The following is a 24144-nucleotide window of genomic DNA, read 5'->3' on the forward strand; positions in this document are numbered from 1 at the left end:
AGAGGTGTGTTAGCCGTGTTAGTCCACTCTTAAAGGTAATCAATAGAAATCAAACAAAATTAAAACACAGAAAAGAAAATAAGATGATACCTTTTTTATTGGACATAACTTAATACATTTCTTGATTAGCTTTCGGAGGTTGCCCTTCTTCATCAGATCAGAAATAAGCAAATGTGTTTACCTGACAATGTATATATCAGTCCCTCATAGATGGTCTAGTAGGGTGGGTAGGAGATGTGCATGGGGACTTCAAAGCATTCCATAGTCTAGCAGGATGTTTGTGGGGAGGGGAGGGGACACCGTACCAGTGATTTCACAGTGAGAATACTGAAAGGTAACTTTAAAATAATACAGGAACGTAAAAAACCTTTGAAATCAGAATGATTGAATATTTTGACACCCAACGGACAGGACTTAATAAGGATCTGGGTTTTCTAGCCCACTATAAACCATAAGTTGTATTTCACTGCTTATCACCCTTCCCCCCTCCCCTCCCCACAAACATCCTGCTAGACTGTGGAATGCTTTGAAGTCCCCATACACATCTCCTACTCACCCTGCTAGACCATCTATGAGAGACCGTTATATACACTGTCAGCTAACACATTTGCTTATTTCCGATCTGACGAAGAAGGGCAACCTTCGAAAGCTAATCAAGAAATGTATTAAGTTATGTCCAATAAAAAAGGTATCATCTTATTTTCTTTTCCATGTTTTAATTTTGTTTGATTTCTATTGATTATCTTTTTATCAGGAAAGTCTATGGCAGACTTTGGAATGTAAACATATATAAAACAGCGAAGATGACTAAAAAAAGAAAGAAAAAACGAAAAAAGGAAAAAAGAATCAAGACGACACTAATAATATAAAAACTAAAAAATATTTATTAACCATAAAAAAGATAATTTTAAAATAGGGTGGTCAGGACGCTAATCAGAGCTTCTCCAGTCTATGCTGTTTTGAGTATAATTTTAGCGCTACTAGATCTCAGAAGAAATATAAAATCATCAGATATTAAATAAAGAAAGAGATTCTATATGGTGAGAAGACTCCTGACGCAGGCCTTTCCGGCCGAAACACAGCTGTGTTGAGTCCTGACCACCCTATTTTTGTATTATGGTTTTTTATGGTTAATAAATATTTTTCAGTTTTTATATGATTAGTGTCGTCTTGATTCTTTTTTTCTTTTTTCGTTTTTTCTTTCTTTTTTTTTTAGCTATCTTCGCTGTTTTATCTATTGCTGTTTTTTGCGAAGACTGGTTTCTTCTGTTTTTTTTTGCAGACTTTGGAATGTGGCATTGTTTGTTCAACGTTTTGAATCGCTTCCAGGGCAAGTTGTTTGCAGTCTATACAGGGCCGCCGAGAGACTGGGCCGGGCCCGGGGCAAGGCTGCCCCCGCAGCCCCCCTCCGTCCACCACCGGGCCGGGCCCCCTGATTTCAAATCACAGCGCCTCACCTCGCTCCGTGTGAAAGCGCAGCAGCGGCAGTCCCTTCAGGCCTTCCCTCCCTCGCGGAAGTTACGTCAGACGAGGGCGGGGCACAGGGAGGGAAGGCCCGAAGGGAGGCGTTCTGTAGACTGCCGCTGCTGCACTTTCACACGGAGCGAGGTGGTGAGGCGCTGTGATTTGAATGGAGGGGGCCTGGCCCGGTGGCGGACGGTCGATGGAGCCGAGGGCGGGCGGTGGGACTGCGGCACTGGGCCCCCCTTGGAGGCCCAGGCCCGTGGAATTTTGTCCCCCCTGCCCCCCCCCCTCGTGGCGGCCCTGAGTCTATATGATGAAAGAAATTCTGTGGTTTCTTTGTTTTACAATTCCAGCATTCAAACCACAGCAATGCAATCTTTTGTTCTGTGGACCTAGTCTAATTGCTATTGTTTTGGCACAACAGAGAATATTAAGGTGCTGATTTTCAAGCACATAGACGTTTTGGCGAAACGTGGCCATGTCAGGCAAATATTTTATATTTGCTTGAATTAAAAGACCTGCCGTATTATCTACGCTGTTCGTCTGCTGCATTTGCATCACAGATCTTCTGCCTGTCCTGCGTCTTCTGAAACTTTCACTGCCAGACTTATGCCTGCCGAAACCTTGCATCAACGCTGGCTTCAACTATTCCCACAACTTTTTTGGAATGCTGCTGGCGTGCTCGTGCCCCTCCCATGGTCATGCCCCCTTTGAGTTACGTGCTGTGGGAGTTAGGCGCACTGCCTTATAGCGTAACACAAAGCCAGATGCGCACACTAATTCTAATGGGTGCCAATTAACCTCATTAATGGGTTGTTAGAAGGCAATTATTGATAGTTCTGAGCTTGTTATTCAATTCATTTGCGTGTGCGTCTCAGGAGTGCGTGCAAATTTGGATGCCGTATATAGAATCTGGGGGTTAATGTAGAAAACTTCTGATTGACACATCCTAGAAGTGGAAAAGATGCTAGAACCCCTTCTAAAAGACCCCCTCCCCTATATATTGAAAACCTGTAATCTATTCTTATTGATTTCTTATTGACTTTGCAAGGCAAATGTAGTGGGTAGAACGCAGTCCATGCAGAATGCTTACTTTGGAAAAAAAAAAAGGTCCTTGTTCAGCATTTGTGGTTTGTATTTAAATGTAAAATTTATTTCATTAACATATATTGTAAACTGCTTTCTGAAATGGATGCTGTTGCTTGGAAGGATCCTGCTGCAGGGTTTCCTGGGGATGCAAAGTAGAATCAGGCTTGTGATGTGACACATTCAGCATCTGTAAATGTCGTTTGCTTTCAGTAGCCACGCCGGCTGATATTTACAACTATTTAACTGGCCAGGAATGGCTCCTGGCCGATAGCCTTAAGCTGGCTAAGCACTAATATTCACCATGAGATAACCAGCTATCTTGGTTGAGTGTTACTGCTTAGCGACTAGCCCGTTAGCGCCAGCGGCGTAGCCAAGGGTGGGCCCAGGCCCACCCACTTTGGGCTTAGGCCCACCCAGTAGCAGCACACCTATGATGTGGCTGGCAGGGATCCCTAAGCCCCACCAGCCAAAAACTCCCAACAACTGTCCCTCCTGCATACCTTGTAAATAGCAGATCTTCGCCTGCAGCGAGCAGCGACTGATACATACTGCTCACGCTGGCCCCACAGCCTTCCTTCTGATGTATTCCCACCTATGCGGAAACAGGAAGTTACATCAGAGGGAAGGCTGTGGGGCCAACATGAGCAGTGTGTATTAGTTGCTGCTCGCTGCCGGTGAAAGTCTGTTATTTAAAAGGTTAGGGGGATGTCTGAGAGACCATCCAGCTTATAATCGAACAAGAATAACGCCCAAGTTCCGACCTAAATCGGGAGATGGGCGTTCTTCTCACAAAAACAAATAAAGCGGCATAATCGAAAGCCGACCTTTGGACGCTTTCAACTGCACTCCGTCGCGGATGCGGACAAAGTTGACGGGGGAGTGTCGGAGGCGTGGTGAAGGCGGAACTGGGGCGTGGTTATCACCCGAACAGAGATGGGCGCCCTTCGCCGATAATGGATGCGTTTGTAGCTAGAATTTAGGGCACTTTTCCTGGACCCTGTTTTTTGACGAATAAGGCCCCAAAAAGTGCCCTAAATGACCAGATGACCCCCAGAGGGAGTCGGGGATGACCTCCCCTGACTCCCCCAGTGGTCACTAACCCCCTCCCACCACAACAAATGATGTTTCACAACTTTTTACTTTCACCCTCAAATGTCATACCCTCCTCCCAAGCAGCAGTATGCAGGTCCCTGGAACAGTTGTTAGGGGGTGCAGTGGACGTCAGGCAGGTGGACCCAGGCCCATCCCCCCCCTACCTGTTACAATTGTGCTGCTTAATGCTACTAGTCGTCCAACCCCCCCAAACCCCCTGTACCCACATGTAGGTGCCCCCCTTCACCACTTAGGGCTATAGTACTGGTGTAGACTTGTGGGCAGTGGGTTTTGAGGGGGATTTGGGGGGCTCAACACCCAAGGGAAGGGTGCTATGCACCTGGGAGCTCTTTTACCTTTTTTTTTGTTTTTGTAAAAGTGCCCCCTAGGGTGCCCGGTTGGTGTCCTGGCATGTGAGGGGGACCAGTGCACTATGAATCCTGGCCCCTCCCACGAACAAATGCCTTGCATTTATTCGTTTTTGAGCTGGGCGATTTCATTTTCCATTATCGGTGAAAAGCAAAAACGCCCAGCTCACACCTTGGCGAATAAAGCATGGGCGTCTATTTTTTTAAAAAAATACGGTTCACTCCGCCCCTTCACGGACCCGTTCTCGGAGATTAACGCCCATGGAGATAGGCGTTTCTGGTCGATTATGCCCCTCCATATGGTATAAAGGCGAGAAGAGGGAGAGACCAAAGCACTTGTGGGATAGGGCAAAGTTCTTCTGCCCACCCATCCAAAATTGGGTGTCTGGCTACGCCCCTGGTTAGCGCTAACATTCATTGACTAATCGGCTAAGTTTAGCAGCCAGATAGACCTACGTAAATAGCAGGTCTATCTTTGACCGCAATAACTTAGCCAGTCAGCCAATGAATATTGGCTTAACCGGCTATGGGGGTCCTTTTACTAAGGTGTGCCGAAAAATGGCCTGTGCTGTTGTAGGTGCGTGTATTGGACACGCGCAGGTCCATTTTTTAGCGTGCCTGCAAAAAAAGCCTTTTTTTTTTAGCTGAAAATGGACATGCAGCAAAATAAAAATTGTTGTGCGTCCATTTTGGGCCTGAGACCTTACCACCACCCATTGAACTAGCGGTAAGGGCTCACGCGTTAACCGGGCAGTATTCGTCAGCGCACGTACACTGCCAATTACTACTATTACTACTTAACATTTCTAGAGTGCTACTAGGGTTACGCAGCGCTGTACAGTTTAACAAAGAAGGACAGTCCCTGCTCAAAGGAGCTTACAATCTAAAGGACGAAATGTCAAGTTGGGGCAGTCTAGATTTCCTGAATAGAGGTCTGGTGGTTAGGTGCTGAAGGCGACATTGAAGAGGTGGGCTTTGAGCAAGGATTTGAAGATGGGCAGGGAGGGGGCCTGGCGAATGGGCTCAGGGAGTTTGTTCCAAGCATGGGGTGAGGCGAGGCAGAAAGGGCAGAGCCTGGAGTTGGCGGTGGTGGAGAAGAGTACTGAAAGGAGGGATTTGTCTTGATTACCGCCCGGTTGATGCCACGTGGTAGAAAACAAAAAATATTTTCTGCTGTGTGTATTGGACAAATGTAAAAAAAATGGAATTACCAGCCGGGACAAGCGGTAAAAGGGCCGCTAAATTTTTAGCAACCAAAAAATCTGGAAATTCAATGCTGCCTACGTTGAATTTCTGGGTTCACCTCCGACTGCTGGAGTTAGCCGGGCTCCCTCCCACAGTCTCAATATCGGCCTCGGAGTATTCACGATCCTTGGGTTACACAAGACATAGATATAACAGTTTGGCTTAAATCTTAACCCCATGTGATCGGGGAATAAGTTATAGGAAAGGGGTTGGATCGGCACAGTTAAATCCCTTCGGGCGTGCTTGAACTGTTTGCAATACCATTTTAAATTTCCCATTTCTCTCGGCATGACTTGTTTTGGATTGTTGTGGGCTGTTGAGCGTCGCTGTATTTTTGTAATTTCCAAATTTGATTCTAAGCCGTTTTGAAAGCATTTTGACGAGTGGTATTTATGGCAGTCAGCAAGTTTAAAGACTCCAACTGCTACAGAATATGACATGGACATTCAATGCCAGGCTTAGACTGGGACTGGCGTTGAATATTTGGGTCACAGGCAGCCACTAGAAGTTATTTGGGTCCTGTGTAATCTTCAACCTGGTGCCGGGATACCTGGCCAGATAAAATTAGAGCAGCCTTTTTGCCGTTCTAACTGTGGGGGTCATTCCCATGTGCTAAGGCCATTTTTACTGCTGGGGGTCAAATGTCCGATTGTTCTATTTTTCTTAATAATGGCCACATGCTAATTTTCCCATTAGTGTGTGTCCATTAGCATGTGATTCCCTACTGCCACCCATTATGTAGGTGGTAAGGGCTCATGAGCTAATCAGATGCTGATTGGTTATCATGTGGTCATGTAGCTGCATTAACCAATCAGCACACAACACACCCACTCTCCACCCCAGATCCACTCCCAACGCTAAAAAGTCAGTTGAATTTTTTTAGCACGTGGCTAGTGTGCGCTGATCCCAAAATTACCACAGGACACTTGAACACACTTCGTGGTAAGGCATGTTAGTGTGATTGACGAGGACAGAGGCGTAGCTAGCTGTGTTGCCAGGGGAGCGGCCACTCCCCCAAACAGACTTCTGACGGCACCAGCTGCCTATTTTCCAAGCGATCTGTCACAGTTAAAATACACACCGGTGCCATTGGCAGTCCGTTCTGTGCTCCCCCAAGCCCTCAACCTGGCTACGCCTACTGGAAGAGGAGAAAGGATGGAACCTTGGGGAACCCCACAGTGTGATCTTTCTTCTCGGAGACGGTTCTATGCCTGGTGTAACGGTTTGCACGTAAATGTAACGTGCGCTGATACCAGGTTACGCTCGTGTTCTGTAATGCAATCTAGGCACCAGGAATAGGCTCCCACTGCATCGGGGCACTGAAAAGGAAGCATTTGTTTATACAGGTTACCCCCTTACTTTAAGTAAGCTGGACTGTGTGTATTAACAATGCTTTTTAACAGATGTTAATGTCTGCAAAAGCACTGACTTGTGTAGTACCCTTGGTCCCAAAGGAGGAAGACACTGCCTGGTTGAAACAAAGACTGCGGAGGCAGGGGAGAGATACAAACCAGCAGCTGAGCTGGGGGAGGGGATTAAGTAAGGTGTAATCTATTTCAGCAAGTGCCCTATTGCAGGGCAGCCGAGAAACCAAGCCTGGCCCGGGGCAGACAGTCTTGAGGGTGGCCACCCCCCCCCCCCCCCCAGCCCCCAGCTGGCAGTAGCTCACTGATTGTTCGGTCTGTCTCCTGGGTTATTGCATTAACCCTGCTCTGCCAGCCACAGGCCCTTCTTCCTGTCTCGTCCCCTCCCACCTGTGCGGAAATAAGAAGTACTTCACATAGGACAGAGGCGGGACATGGCAGGCAGAGCAGAGTTAATGTGATAACACAACAACCTGGCACACAGAAGCAGGAGACCAATCCAAGCACCACTGGAAGCCTGAGGAAAGTGGATTTTCTATTGTCGGCACTGGCAAGGCCGGTACTAGGGTTTCTGGTGTCCCCCTGTAGCCTATTAGTCAGTGCCCTCCTACCCATCCAGCATCTCATCTCTCTCCTTTTTCCTTCCAACCCCTCCCCTCAGTGAGAGCAACACAAACTCTTCCATTACCAGACACCTGCTCCCCTCTTTTCAGCCCCAGTTCCAGCCCCCAGCCCCCTTTTCTCACCTTCCCCCATTTTCAGCCCCAGTTCCAGCCCAACCCCATTCTCCCATCTGCTCCCCTTTTCACTCCCTAAGTACCAACCTTAGCCCCCTTCTGAGCTGCTACTAGTTCCAGCCCCAGCCCCCCACCTGCCCGCCCTCAGTTCCCGTGACAGCCCCTGTTTGCTCCTGCCGCCCTGCGTTTAAATCTCTTTTACCTCAAAGCATCAGTGAAAGAAGCAGGCTACCTCGGGTTTTCCCTCACTGTATCCCACCCTCCTCTGTTTCCTTGAGGGCAAGACAGAGTTCCTGGAGGAAAAGTCCATAGTCTGTTATTGAGATGGACATGGGGGAAGCCACTGCTTGACCCGGGATTGGCAGCACGGAATGTTGCTATTAATTGGGTTTTGCCAGGTACTTGTGACTTTGATTGGCTGCACAGGCTTCTGTTTCTGTGAGTCTGTTTCTGGTGATCTGCAAGGGCCGACTTCTACATGGAATGTTGCTAGTGGAATAGCAACATTCCATGTAGAATCTATAGAAATCAAACAAAATAAAACATGGAAAAGAAAATAAGATGATACCTTTTTTATTGGACATAACTTAATACATTTCTTGATTAGCTTTCGAAGGTTGCCCTTCTTCCTCAGATCGGAAATAAGCAAATGTGCTAGCTGACAGTGTATATAAGTGAAAACATTCAAGCATTACTATGACAGTAAAATAGATACTATTGGAGATTCTACATGAAATGTTGCTACCATTGGAGATTCTACATGGAATGTTGCTACTATTGGAGATTCTACATGGAATGTTGCTATTCCACTAGCAACATTCCATGTAGAAGGCTGCGCAGGCTTCTGTTTCTGTGAGTCTGACGTACATGCAGGACGTACGTGCAGGACGTCAGACTCACAGAAGCAGAAGCCTGCGCGGCCACATTGGTGATCTGCAAGGGCCGACTTCTACATGGAATGTTGCTAGTGGAATAGCAACATTCCATGTAGAATCTATAGAAATCAAACAAAATAAAACATGGAAAAGAAAATAAGATGATACCTTTTTTTATTGGACATAACTTAATACATTTCTTGATTAGCTTTCGAAGGTTGCCCTTCTTCGTCAGATCGGAAATAAGCAAATGTGCTAGCTGACAGTGTATATAAGTGAAAACATTCAAGCATTACTATGACAGTAAAATAGATACTATTGGAGATTCTACATGGAATGTTGCTACTATTGAGATTCTACATGGAATGTTGTTCTACATGGAACGTTGCTATTCCACCATGTAGAAGCCTGCGTGGCCACATTGGTGATCTGCAAGGGCAGACTTCTACATGGAATGTTGTTACTATTGGAGATTCTACATGGAATGTTGCTACTATTGGAGATTCTACATGGAATGTTGCTATTCCACTAGCAACATTCCATGTAGAAGGCTGCGCAGGCTTCTGTTTCTGTGAGTCTGACGTCCTGCACGTACGTGCAGGACGTCAGACTCACAGAAGCAGAAGCCTGCGCGGCCACATTGGTGATCCGCAAGGGCCGACTTCTACATGGAATGTTGCTAGTGGAATAGCAACATTCCATGTAGAATCTATAGAAATCAAACAAAATAAAACATGGAAAAGAAAATAAGATGATACCTTTTTTATTGGACATAACTTAATACATTTCTTGATTAGCTTTCGAAGGTTGCCCTTCTTCCTCAGATCGGAAATAAGCAAATGTGCTAGCTGACAGTGTATATAAGTGAAAACATTCAAGCATTACTATGACAGTAAAATAGATACTATTGGAGATTCTACATGAAATGTTGCTACCATTGGAGATTCTACATGGAATGTTGCTACTATTGGAGATTCTACATGGAATGTTGCTATTCCACTAGCAACATTCCATGTAGAAGGCTGCGCAGGCTTCTGTTTCTGTGAGTCTGACGTACATGCAGGACGTACGTGCAGGACGTCAGACTCACAGAAGCAGAAGCCTGCGCGGCCACATTGGTGATCTGCAAGGGCCGACTTCTACATGGAATGTTGCTAGTGGAATAGCAACATTCCATGTAGAATCTATAGAAATCAAACAAAATAAAACATGGAAAAGAAAATAAGATGATACCTTTTTTTATTGGACATAACTTAATACATTTCTTGATTAGCTTTCGAAGGTTGCCCTTCTTCGTCAGATCGGAAATAAGCAAATGTGCTAGCTGACAGTGTATATAAGTGAAAACATTCAAGCATTACTATGACAGTAAAATAGATACTATTGGAGATTCTACATGGAATGTTGCTACTATTGAGATTCTACATGGAATGTTGTTCTACATGGAACGTTGCTATTCCACCATGTAGAAGCCTGCGTGGCCACATTGGTGATCTGCAAGGGCAGACTTCTACATGGAATGTTGTTACTATTGGAGATTCTACATGGAATGTTGCTACTATTGGAGATTCTACATGGAATGTTGCTATTCCACTAGCAACATTCCATGTAGAAGGCTGCGCAGGCTTCTGTTTCTGTGAGTCTGACGTCCTGCACGTACGTGCAGGACGTCAGACTCACAGAAGCAGAAGCCTGCGCGGCCACATTGGTGATCCGCAAGGGCCGACTTCTACATGGAATGTTGCTAGTGGAATAGCAACATTCCATGTAGAATCTATAGAAATCAAACAAAATAAAACATGGAAAAGAAAATAAGATGATACCTTTTTTATTGGACATAACTTAATACATTTCTTGATTAGCTTTCGAAGGTTGCCCTTCTTCCTCAGATCGGAAATAAGCAAATGTGCTAGCTGACAGTGTATATAAGTGAAAACATTCAAGCATTACTATGACAGTAAAATAGATACTATTGGAGATTCTACATGAAATGTTGCTACCATTGGAGATTCTACATGGAATGTTGCTACTATTGGAGATTCTACATGGAATGTTGCTATTCCACTAGCAACATTCCATGTAGAAGGCTGCGCAGGCTTCTGTTTCTGTGAGTCTGACGTACATGCAGGACGTACGTGCAGGACGTCAGACTCACAGAAGCAGAAGCCTGCGCGGCCACATTGGTGATCTGCAAGGGCCGACTTCTACATGGAATGTTGCTAGTGGAATAGCAACATTCCATGTAGAATCTATAGAAATCAAACAAAATAAACATGGAAAAGAAAATAAGATGATACCTTTTTTATTGGACATAACTTAATACATTTCTTGATTAGCTTTTGAAGGTTGCCCTTCTTCGTCAGATCGGAAATAAGCAAATGTGGTAGCAGATAGTATATATAAGTGAAAACATTCAAGCATTACTTTGACAGTCTGACAGGGTGGGGGTGGGTAGGAGGTATGCAAGGGGACATCAAAGCATTTCATTGATAGTCTAACAGGATGGGTGTAGGTAGGTGAGAGGAGGGTGATAAACAGAGAAATACAACTTTATGGTTTGTAATGGGCTAGAAAACCCAGGACTCTAATGTGAAAAATGAAAATGATGAAATAGGAATTTTAAAATCAGTACATTTCTAGCAAAAGCTTGCTGATGCGCAGGGCCAATTTCTTGGCGAGAGGGCCATTTTTATGAAGGACTGTATGCTCTTGTTACATCGTCTGGCCAAATCTCCTGATTAGTCTGCAGTCTAGGAAGAAGGATTGAATTTTCTTGCCAACGAAAAGGCAGGCCGTTGAACGCTTTTTGTTTTTAATCTTTTGGACATATTTCTCCTGGCTCCGCTGTTTGTCTGATTTACTGTCCAGTGCAGCTAGAATTATTTTTGCACAAGGTACCAGCAAAGAGAAGCAGGCGGCTTCAGTACATCTGAGAAAACATCCCACCTGCAATTACGTTTTAAGCATTTAGCTGAAAAATAGACTGCGCGAAAGAAGAAATGAAAAGAAAAAGGTAGAACGCCGTTCAGTTCTCACAGAGAAATGAGCTCTCTGGGTGCAAAAGTGCCTGCCAGGGTTTGCATTTAAGCTGCGTGAGGGCACAAACCTAGTTCCTGGATGGAAAGGCAGGCTGGCACTATTTTGCATGGTTATGGTACACAGGGTACTTTATCCTGTTTGGCTTTTCCTGCGGGATGCTGTGATGGCTTTGCACCAATTTACAGAACGGTTACAGAACTATAAACACATTGTTAAGGGAAATTAGGAGAAATGGCTGGAGGAACAGACGCAGTAGGGTACAGTGTGATGGAGCTTTTAAGTTGATTGGTGAGATGAAATTGACTCACAGAGCACTTTTGGGGAGGGAGAGGGGACAGGGAGGGATTCAGCAGTTTCTGTCTGCTATTCTAGGTATTCAGGTCACTGGGAACTGGCTTCAGTTGGGCGATGGTGTCATCATGAGCCTCCATTCGGAACTTTCTAGAGTTCCTCTTACTGCTGCATTGTTAATGAGAATGTGCAGGACAATTCCCACCCATAACCCCCAAAATAGAAAACAGACATGGCAAGTAATCTCCTTCCCTTTTCTCTTCCAGATCGTACCCCCTCCCCCCCCACAATATTATCTTTTACATATCCCTTTCCCCTTTCAGACATGCAGTTCATGTGGGGGGGGGGGGAGGACAGATGCCCCCACACCCTCCAAACTAGGTTTCAACCTAATTCATGCTTAATCTGGTATCTAAATATCATAAGCAAATAAGTAAATAAATAGATAAATACAAACTGAAGTTCATGTGGGAGTGGGGCAGTACCCCCCCCCCCCCACCCAAAGTAGGTTTGAACCTAATTCAGTCCCTCAAAATGACGCACTGATTACGATTTATAACAAATTACTACTCTACCTATGAAAAGTTATTCTGTTATTACATGTCATCTGTGTACATCCGTTTGTTGCTCTAACTTCCTTAAGCTACGGTCGGTAAAAGAAAAAAGACAAGGGAGGGTGGGAAATGACCGGGGGGGGGGGGGTGGGGTGGGGAGAAAGTCCTAGGTGGGAACTCTCCTGGTGTCCAGTGCCGTAGTGAGGGCAGCTGACACACAGGGTGGGTCGCCGCTGCGCACCCCCCCGAGTGCAGCACGGCACTCCCCCCTCGGTGTGCACCCTCCCCCCTCCGAAGCGCACCCTCTCCCTCCAGAGTGCATTCTTACTTGAATTAGGAAGCGAGGGGAGGGCGAGAGGGCCGATCCGCCCCCAAGTGCACGTCGCAGGGAGCTGCGTCGGCTCCGCTGGTTCCTTGCTCTCTCTGCCCTGGAACAGGAAGTGACCTGTTCCGGGGCAGAGGGAGCAGGGAACCAGAGGAGCCGACACCCCCCCCCAGCGGCGTGCACCCAGGGCGGACCGCCCCACCGCCCCGCCCCTTCCTACTCCATGCTGGTATCCTCTCTCCAACTGCATTTCTCTCTCCTCTTCCACCCCAGCCTTCTTACCCCTTCTCTGTCCCTCTAACTTCTGTTTCTGTGTCTCTAAGGTCTCCCTCTCCTCCACTTTCTTCCTTCCCAGGCACATACCCCACCTCACCTTTCTTCTGTTCCCCACACTAGCATGGTACATCTTAAGGCTAGGTGTGCCCCACCCCCCCATGGCACACCATCAAGCTTGATATACCCCCGCACCTAGTACATAAGTATTGCCAAACTGGGACAGACCAAAGGTTCATCAAGCCCAGCATCCTGTTTCCAACAATGGCCAATCCAGGTCACAAATACCTAGCAAGATCCCAACCACCACGGCACATCTCAAAACCTGCTCTGCCCCCACCCCACTCCCATTCCACCCCTCACGGAACCCCCCATAACCCCAAGCTTATGTCTCCCACCAACCTGGTGCACCCCTAAGCATCCTATTCCCCCCCCCCCCCAGCCTGCTCCAGAAACCCTCCTGTGGAGTCCCTCCGGCACAAACCCCAAACTGCTCCAGAAACACTCCCCTTGGCATCTTCCTCCCCTACCATTTACCTCCTCAGCCTGGTCTGCCTTCCCTCCCTGCTCCAATCATGCTGCAACAGAAAGAGGCACATGGTACACAATAGCCGTATCCTCTTCCTCTGTCATCCTAGGCCCGACAGAGGGGGGCGTCTGTGTTCTCCAAGGAAGTCGGTCTTTTACACAGAGGGGAAATCTCAGAAGAACGAAGGAGTGGATATATTTCTATAGTTCTTTTGCTCTTCTGAGTGTGGACATTTTGTTGTTAAAGCTGTCACCCACTTACCAGCTTATAATCGAAAGACAAAAACGCCTATATTGCGACCTAAATTGGGAGATAGGGGTTTATCTCCCCAAAACGAATAACGCGGTATAATCAAAAGCCGAACTTGGACGTTTTCAACTGCACTCCATCGCGGAAGCGTACAAAGTTGACGGGGGCGTGTCGGAGGCATGGTGAAGGCGGGACTGGGGCGTGGTTATCACCTGAACAGAGATGGGCGCCTTTCGCCGATAATGGAAAAAAAGTATGCGTTTGTAGCTAGAATTTAGGGCACTTTTCCTGGACCCTGTTTTTTCACGAATAAGGCCCCAAAAAGTGCCCTAAATGACCAGATTACCCCCCCTGACTCCCCCAGTGGTCACTAACCCCCTCCCACCACAAAAAATGATGTTTCACAACTTTTTATTTTCACCCTCAAATGTCAAACCCACCTCCCTGGCAGCAGTATGCAAGTCCCTGGAGCAGTTGTTAGGGGGTGCAGTGGACTTCAGGCAGGTGGACCCAGGCCCATCCCCCCTTACCTGTTACACTTGTGCTGGTAAATGGGAACCCTCCAAAACCCACCCAAAACCCACTGAACCCACATGTATGTGCCCCCCTTCACCCCTTAGGGCTATAGTAATGGTGTAGACTTGTGGGCAGTGGGTTTTGAGGGGGATTTGGGGGGCTCAACACACAAGGGAAGGGTGCTATGCACCTGGGAGCTGTTTTACCTTTTTTTTTGTTTTTGTAAAAGTGCCCCCTAGGGTGCCCGGTTGGTGTCCTGGCATGTGAGGGGGACCAGTGCACTACGACTCCTGGCCCCTCCCACGAACAAATGCCTTGGATTTATTCGTTTTTGAGCTGGGCGCTTTCATTTTCCATTATCACTGAAAAACAAAAACGCCCAGCTCACAAATTGTCGAATAAAACATGGACGTCTATTTTTTTCGAAAATACTGTTTGGTCCGCCCCTTCACGGACCCGTTCTCGGAGATAAATGCCCATGGAGATAGACGTTTTCGTTCGATTATGCCCCTCTTAATTATTAAAGCAGAGTCTGAGTCAGAACAATCCCAGGCCTGGACCTTTTTTTTTTGTGTGGATGTTGAGGGGAGAGAGTGGAACGCTAATAGACCTGAACATTACATTGATAATTCCCTGATTCCCTCGGCCTGCCATACATCCGAAAAGAGCGGCCTGGTAGGGGTTACACCTGCATATAGAAATCCTCATCTGAATGACCACAATTCAACCTCCTTAGCGTTGAGTCTGAAAAAAAAAAAAACCCTGGTCCAGTTTATGTTTTGTAAAGGCGGGTTTGGCAAAGTTTCACACTTCTTTTGGCAGCTTACTGAACCCAGCAGCATCAGCAAAAATCACGGTTCCCTGATTAGTGCATAAGTGTTATCTAATCCCAGCAGCCTGAAGGTGACCAGTGCTATTTGCTAATCTTTCTACAGAGCTCTGAAAACTGATGCTGTTTTCCCAGCTGCCAGCACTCCGTCTTCATGCTGGGTCCCATTACGGAGTGGAGTTCCTGAGCCGTGGTCCTAGGAAGATTCCCCAGGTAGATGAGAATTAAGGGCAGTCAGAGAAGTGAGCGGTCATGTGAAATCCCAATTTCACCATTGAAGAGTTTTTCTGTGGCACCTCCTGGGTAAAATCTGTGTGCCAAAGAGTTAAAAAAAAAAGAAGCCCTGAGCCTCTCTGAGCAAGGGAATGAAAAGGCTTCGGGATAGCCACAGGAATCTGAATCCTGCTTTATTCTCCCCTCTGAGTCAGAAGCCCAGGCCAGAAACCGGGAAGGGGGCCCAAAAGCTGGCCTTCAGCATAAGATCGTAAAAAAATAAGAGTAGCCATACTGGGTCAGAGCAATGGTCCATCTAGCCCAGTATCCTGTTTTCCAAACAGTGGCCAAGTCGGGTCACAAGTACCTGGCAGAAACCTAAATCATACATAGTAACATACATAGTAAATGACGGCAGATAAAGACCTGTATGGTCCATCCAGTCTGCCCAACAAGATAAACTCATTTCACATGGTATGTGATACTTTATATGTATACCCGAGTTTGATTTGTCCTTGCTTTTCTCAGGGCATAGACTGTAGAAGTCTGCCCAGTTCCCGTTTTGTTTCCAATTACCAGCGTCGCCACCCAATCTCCGCTAAGATTCCATGGAACCATTCCTTCTAAACAGGATTCCTTTGTGTTTATCCCACGCATGTTTGAATTCCATTACTGTTTTCATCTCCACCACCTCCAGCGGGAGGGCATTCCACATATCCACCACCCTCTCCGTGAAAAAATACTTCCTGACATTAGTCCCGAGTCCACCCCCCCTTCACCCTCAATTCATGTCCTCTAGTTCTACCGCCTTCCCGTCTCCGGAAAAGGTTCATTTGCGGATTAATACCTTTCAAATATTTGAATGTCTGTATCATATCACCCCTGTTTCTCCTTTCCTCCAAGGTATACATGTTCAGGTCAGCAAGTCTCTCCTCGTAAGGTTTGCAACGCAAATCCCATACCATTTTCGTAGCTTTTCTTTGCACCGCTTCCAGTCTTTTAACATCTTTAGCAAGATACGGCCTCCAAAACTGAACACAATACTCCAAGTGGGGCCTCACCAATGACTTGTAGAGGGGCATCAACACCTCCTTTCTTTTGATGGTTATGCCCTTCTCTACGCAGCCTAGCATCCTTTTGGCCACGGCCGTCGCCTTGTCGCATTGTTTCTTCACCTTCAGATCCTTCGACACCAACACCCCAAGGTCTCTCTCCTGAGTCGAGCTTATTAATCTCTCCCCTCCTATCCGGTACCTCTGTTTTGGGTTTCCGCACCCAAGTGCATCACTCTACACTTCTTGGCATTAAATTTTAACTTTTATAATAGGGGTAATAATTTATAATCAGAGTACCACCTAAATATTAAATTACTCAAAGTACTCCAAGATAACTGTATACATGTGATTTATTAAACTTCATGTGTCCATAAATACACTGAACTAATACTTCGAAACTCACATCCACTCACACAACAGCATTCATACCTGGTATATATCTACTAAGAACAGTTAGATTTTCATCAATCTGAACAGGGAAACACTATATGATCATGATAGTCCAATGTGCACGTGGAATGTCTCTTCACGTAATACAACAAACCTTGTTCAGTAGTGCTTTATTGAAAAGCCTCTGTTTTTGATAGTCCAAAACCCACCCGAATCCCACTGTACCCACATGTAGGTGCCCCCCTTCATCCTTAAGGGCTGAGGTAGTGGTGTACAGTTGTGGGGAGTGGATGTTTTGGGGGGGGTTTGGGGGGCTCAGCACCCAAGGTAAGGGAGCTATGCACCTGGAAGCAATTTGTGAAGACCACTGCAGTGCCTCCTAGGGTGCCCGGTTGGTGTCCTGGCATGTGAGGAGGACCAGTGCACTATGAATGCTGGCTTTTCCCATGACCAAATGGCTTGGATTTGGTCATTTCTGAGATCGGCATCCTCGGTTTTCATTATGGCCAAAAACCTGGGACAACCATCTCTAAGGTCGACCATCTCAATATTTAGGTCGACCATCTCTAAGGTCGACCATCTCAACATTTAGGTCAACCATCTCTAAGGTCGACCTAAATGTTGAGATTTGGACGTCCCCGACCGTATTATCGAAACAAAAGATGGACGCCCATCTTCTTTCGATAATACGGGTTTCCCCGCCCGTTCGCCGGTACGTCCTTAGAGATGGACGCCCTTAGAGATGGACACCCTTAGAGATGGTCATCCCTGCTCGATTATGCCCCTCCAGGTCACAAGTCATTTCCAACTATGCAAACATTTTGAAGCATCTGATGAAGATTTGAGACTGCTGGAACTATGCCATCTTTGCTGCATAAATTACTAGCATGATTTTCAGTATTGCTGTGAAAGAGTTATGTCGAACTTGTCTAAAATATAGATTTCAGAACTAAGATTGTGGAAAGGAGAATAAGTATCTCTCTATATTTTGCATTTAGACACAGGTTGGCTTTGCAGCACTGACATGACCTCATGTTCTGCAGCTTGTTAAGCATCTTGTTTTCTGATGGTAATCAACTTTGTTTCCTCTAAGTCAGTGGACTTTTCTCCGTTAACTACTATGGAGCTGAGGTGTATAAGTGTTTCAAAGAGTATCGAAATGGGGCTGCTCGAATCATGAGCAGATATTTCGGGCTTCTTGTCCTTCAAGGGTATTGACATCGCGGTTAGAGCATGTTAAGTGCAGTTTCTATTTCTCTATAGGGGACTAACATCCAGGGGCGTAGCCAGACTTCAGCAGGAGGGGGTCCAGAGCCCGAGGTGAGGGGGCACATTTTAGCCTCTCCCCCCGGCGCCACCAACCCCCCCCCCCCATCGCCATTGCTGACACCCCCCGCCGCCGCCAACACCACCACCAACTGACCTCCCCCTGCCGACGACCCTCTCAACCCCCCCTGCCCGCCCGCTGTCACCTACCTTTGCTGGCGGGGGACCCCAACCCCCGCCAGCCGAGGTCCTCTTCTTCCTTCATTTTGTTTCTGAGTCTGATATCCTGCACGTACAACGTGCAGGACGTCAGACAAAGAAACAGAACGAAGCCTTGCGATCTGCAGGACTTTGTTCTGTTTCTGTGAGTTTGACGTGTGCAAAACAAAGGAAGAAGACTTCGGCTGGTGGGGGTTGGGATCCCCCGCCAAGAAAGGTAGCAGATGGCGACGGCGGGTTGGCGGCGGGAGGGGGGGTTGAGAAGGCTGTTGGCAGAGGGGTCCAGGGCCAAATCTACGGGGGCCCAGGCCCCCGTGGCCCCATAGTAGCTACGCCCCTGCTAACATCATCAGAATGAACTTGAATAGCTAATAAATGTGGCAGTTACCGTGTAGCACTCCAAGTCTCAGAGCAGAATAGGACCGAAATGCCTCGTTAAATGAACGTTTTCATGCCGCTCTTTCCACTTTGATCTCTTGCCTCTGCTCTGAATAGGAAATATTTTCGGTATCAGCTGGCCTCAATAGCTATTTCTCGCAGCTACCTTTCTGATCCCCAAATGGGTGAATCCACATCTGTCTATGTAGTACATCCACGTAAGTGAGTGGGGAAAAATATGAGCTTTTTCTTATTATTTCTAAGGTGATTCCAAGATTGTTTTTATTCACGATAAAGAGCTGTATAAATGCCATCTTGGTGCAGACACACTCCTCTTATTTTTCAATAACACCTAACATTGATTGCTGCTGATGACAGTATGAATTGCTATAAATGTATAAAACCTATAATTATTCTTTAAGAAATACAGTGCAGCAAGCTACCTGGCGACGTAAGAAGGGGGCAGTTTTGCATAACCCACTTCATTGCAGGATGTACACACGCGCTTTTTCTACACACATACCTCGCCACCAATTTTCAAAGTGAAAATCACTGGGGTATTTGTGGTTTTGAAAATTAGCTAATCGTGGCTGGCTCAAAATGTGTGAACGTTTGGAAAAATCAAACAGAGGTGCGCTGTTTTGCCCCCAGCCCCCAGAAACACCCCCTTTCAATCAAACTAAACGTAGAAATGCTGTGGAAGTGAATGCACCCTGTTACCATAACCAGGCAGAGGATTTACCCAGATAAATGGCTTTGAAAATGATCCTTGGTGCTTTACAGAGACCAAGTCCGCAGTTCTCCAGAGCCGTGGATCATCTCTGCCGTCTTCATTAGCCAGATCTCACATATACTATATGGCGTACAGTTTGAATGGAAAGAAAAAGCGGTGACGGCCAAAAGGAGATGAGGATGTCACAGGATGTCGCTGTTGGGAGCAGTTTATTGATATTTTATTTTTAATTTTATTTTTGTTACATTTGTACCCTGCACTTTCCCACTCATGGCAGGCTCAATGCGGCTTACATGGGGCAATGGAGGGTTAAATGACTTGCCCAGAGTCACAGACTTGACGTGGCCGTGTTTCAGCAAGCGCCTGTATCAGGGGTCCTGAATTCACTCTGCCCAGAATTCTATGATCTGTATAATCTATCGGCGGGAGATAGATAGTAACGTGAGCAACATAGTAGATGGCGGCAGAGAAAGACCTGCACGGTCCATCTACCTCCACAGTATGCAAAACTAGGGATATCCTGAAAACCTGGCCTCTTTGCAGCACTTGAGCTCTGAACTCCTGCATCCCTGATCTAAGGGCTAGGGGGTCATTTTACTAAGGTGCGCTGAAAAATGGGCCGCACTAGTGTAGGCGCGTGTTCTGGGCACGCGCAGATCCATTTTTCAGCGCGCCTGTAAAAAAGGCCTTTGTAAAAAGTTTTGCCGAAAACGGACATGCGGCAAAATAAAATTAGTGGTAAGGTCTCACGCGGTAACCTGAGGTAATCGTCTATGTGTGGAGAATGACAATTACCGCCTGGTTTCCGCCATGTGCAGGAAAATAACAATTATTTTCCAGCGTGCGTAAAAAAATAAAATTACCACCAGGGCCATGCGGTAGCCGGGCAGTAACTCCAAATTGACATGTGTAGGACGCATCTACGTGCCTATGTGACTTAGTAAAAAGGGCACCCAGGTTTACTAAAGCAGTGGTCCCCAAACCTGTCCTGGGGGACCACCAGCCAGTCAGGGATATCCCTAACGAATATGCCTGAGAGGAGTGGCATAGTGGAGGAGTGGCCTAGTGGTTAGGGTGGTGGACTTTGGTCCTGGGGAACTGAGTTTGATTCCCACTTCAGGCACAGGCAGCTCCTTGTGACTCTGGGCAAGTCACTTAACCCTCCATTGCCCCATGTAAGCCGCATTGAGCCTGCTATGAGTGGGAAAGCGCGGGGTACAAATGTAACAAAAATAAAATAGATACTATTGGAGATTCTACATGGAATGTTGCTACTATTGGAGATTCTACATGGAATGTTGCTAGTGGAGGAGTGGCCTAGTGGTTAGAGTGGTGGACTTTGGTCCTGGGGAACTGAGTTTGATTCCCACTTCAGGCACAGGCAGCTCCTTGTGACTCTGGGCAAGTCACTTAACCCTCCATTGCCCCATGTAAGCCGCATTGAGCCTGCCATGAGTGGGAAAGTGCAGGGTACAAATGTAACAAAAATAAATTTGCATATAATGGAGGTGACAGGCATGCAAATCTGTCTCATGCATTTTCATTAAGGATATCTTGAAAAGCCAACTGGCTGTAATAATCTTTTTTTCCCCCTAAGTCAGTGGACCTACTCCGCTAACTACTATGGAGCTGGTGTATAAGTGTTTCACAGAGTATCGAAATGGGGCTGCTTGAATCATGAGCAGATATTTCGGGCTTCTTGTCCTTCTACTGTGTTGACATCGCAGGTCTGAGAAGAACCACAGTATTAAAAGAGTGCTACTTCATTAATGCGTGTTATTAGTAAATATTAAATGTATATTCTATCCCAGAATGTCTAACAACCCCTGCTAGCAAGAACCTTTGAGTCAAAAAGTCCTCATATTCAAATATCCAACCTTCTTTTGCTTTTGTAAGGAAAAATCAGCTGACATTTATCAAAAAAACAAAGAAATAAAGATTACTAAGTAAATGCAAAACCTAAAAGTAAATAGGCAGAAACTTTTTATTCCTTAATACATTTATGAGTAGGTTTCTGGATCTAACCTCATCATTTAAGTTAAATATACCCCCCCCCCCCACACCTACCATCACCCCTTTATTTCTACACTTTAAAATGCACTGTCATGGGAACATGGCAATATTTAATCCGAAATCCCCCAAATCTTGCTGCATAAAATGCGACATGCAATAATATAGCATGTTAATGTGTGTTAGAGCATGGCAATATGGTGGCGCTTTTTAGTAAATCCAGTCTTTAGATTTGTACCCCAGGCAAAGGAGGGTGAAGGGGTTTAGCCAAGGAGGGTTGGAGGATTCAAACTGGCTTCTCTGGATTTTCAAATGTATCCATGCTTTTTCGCCCCGTTCCGCCTCTTATAGAAAGGTCAGGTTCAAAATAGGTGGGCAGTTTGCATCCCTTATTTTTGTAGGCGGTTAAATCAACTGACGGCGTTGATCCCCTTTGAAAATGTGGTGCAGTACATGTCCATAGTGTGCAGTTAGGACGGTGAAAAAACGTACTCCTGAAGTTTAAATAAGGCAGAATATTTATTTAAGCAAAATTGCTGTTTTAATAAAACATTGGAAACCTTTTCAGAATGAAGCATCTCCGACTCGTGTGTCTTTGCCGCCGTTCTTGTAGGTGCGTGACAGAGCGCTGTGCTGGGGTTGTGACCTGCTCTTTGTGGGTTCAGAGTCCCCCCGCTCACGTGTAATCCGTTGCTGTCTCTCATCTGCATTCCCAGCTGGCTGCTAATTAATCTTTTAATCATTGTAATCCCTGTTTCAGGTTTTGATCTTTCTTTTCCAGATGGGAAGCCCTGTGTGTCTGCTTACATAAAACCCATTTTAATTGATTCAGGTTTGCCATTTCACTTATTCTCCAGTATCTTCGTGTGGCTCTGTGAAGCTTTTAAAGTACAATCTGAATGAAATTGGGCTGAAGCTGGGGGGGATAATTTATTTTATTCATTTTCAGGGCACGACTTCAAAGTGTAGGTCAGTACTTTTCTCTCAGAAGGGTTTCGCTGCTATGACATGGCAGCTCAGAGGCTTTGCAGAGTATTCAAGTGTGGTATGTAGTTATTAAATTTAAATAAATGGATCTGATTTCAGATTTGAAATTATTTTTGGAGAAGCAGATTACACGCTATCTATAACCCAGTATCTAACGGAGGTGTGATTAGCCAGTGTCGCCTGCTTCTGAGGAAGCTGTCTTTATTGGCAGATTGGTAACTTTCCTGTGAATGTTTATCTACAGAATAAAAAGAATTGCATTGGATTTATAAAATGTACAAAATGACTTATGATCCTTATGATATGAACGCATGGCTATTAACTCCATATACATAATTAATTGCGTAATTCTGCATTCGGCCTACAATGCACTGATGAATTTGCATACATTAGATATTTCCAGGCAAAACACTGTACATGTAGATTTCAAATATAGTACACGGCCTACCCTGGCACCCTAAGACATTGAACTCCTCCCATCATTGCTGGTTTGATGATACATCGAAACCCTCTGCTCAGTGTGCAGCGGGGGGCTAAGCAAGCAACTAAAATGTCATAAATCATTAGAAAAGGAACAGAGAATAATACAGAAAATATTATAATGCTTTTGTATCACTCCAGGCAGTCTCTAACATCCCATTTCTAGGAAAACTTACAGAACAAACAGCCTGTGTTCAACTCGGTGATTTGTCTAGAAGAAAGAAACTGGCTAGATCCACGTCAATCTAGATTCGGGCCTAGTTATGGAACAGAAACTGTCCTCGTATCCCTACTAGATGACCTTCATAGAAACCGAGACAGGGGACTGGCCTCGGTGTTAGTACTGGCTAGATTTCTCAGCAGCTTTTGACTCTGTGGATCATGATATCATGCTAGCACGACTGGCAGAAACAGGTATCAATGGAACAGTGCTTGCTTGGTTCAGATCCTATCTATCAGACGGCAACAGTCCATACTGTTCAGCAGCACCTCATCGCCATCATGGGCGCTGACTTGTGGGATGCCACAAGGTTCGATACTGTCACCTGTTCTGTTGAGTATCTGTCCCAAGTCACTAGCCAAGCTGATTCGGTCGAGGGACACTCAGTTCTACATCTACATGGATGACCTGTGGCTACTTATACCCACTGAACCTGACTTACCCACATCCCTGAATAAAGTGACCGGCTAAGAGTAGGCTATAAACAACAAACCTTGCCTGAACCCAAGTTACACCAAGCTTCTATGGGTCCTTAACACAAGTGGGCACATAACTGACATCAAAATCTTTTTTGGGAAATATGAACTCCCCCTAAAATCACAAGTCAGGAACCTTGGAATACAGCTCAGTTCAACACTTACTCTGATCCCCCAAATCCAAGCAACCTTCAAGAGCTGCTTCTATCATTTGTGACAACTACGCTTCATTTCTCCTTACATTGAGAAGGGAAGTCTTGTCTCATTTGTGAATGCCATGATTTGGACTGGGCGTCTAAATGGCAGATGACGTTTAATGTGAGCAAGTGCAAAGTGATGCACGTGGGAAAGAGGAACCCGAATTATAGCTACGTCATGCAAGGTTCCACGTTAGGAGTCACCGACCAAGAAAGAGATCTAGGTGTCGTCGTTGATGATACGTTGAAACCTTCTACTCAGTGTGCTGCTGCAGCTAAGAAAGCAAATAAAATGTTAGGTATTATTAGGAAAGTAATGGAAAACAAAAATGAGGATGTTATAATGCCTTTGTATCGCTCCATGGTGCGATCGCAACTCAAATATTGTGTTCAATTCTGGTCGCCGCATCTCAAAAAAGATATAGTGGAATTAGAAAAGGTGCAGAGAAGGGTGACGAAAATGATAAAGGGGATGGGACAACTTTCCTATGAGGAAAGGCTAAAGCGGCTAGGTTTCTTCAGCTTGGAGAAAAGGCGGCTGAGGGGAGATATGATAGAGGTCTATAAAATAATGAGTGGAGTTGAATGGGTAGATGTGAAGCGTCTGTTCACGTTTTCCAAAAATACTAGGACTAGGGGGCATGTGATGAAGCTACAATTTAGTAAATTTAAAACGAATCT

General features: G+C 45.8%; 1 protein-coding gene across 1 annotated transcript in view; it reads left to right on the forward strand.

Moving 5' to 3' along the window:
* The window catches only part of TRHDE (thyrotropin releasing hormone degrading enzyme), a 367175-nt gene that overhangs the window by 32829 nt on the left and 310202 nt on the right, over nt 1-24144 (forward strand). The window lies entirely within an intron of this gene.

Source organism: Microcaecilia unicolor, chromosome 9 (assembly GCF_901765095.1).
Source record: "Microcaecilia unicolor chromosome 9, aMicUni1.1, whole genome shotgun sequence".
Classification (NCBI taxonomy): domain Eukaryota; kingdom Metazoa; phylum Chordata; class Amphibia; order Gymnophiona; family Siphonopidae; genus Microcaecilia; species Microcaecilia unicolor.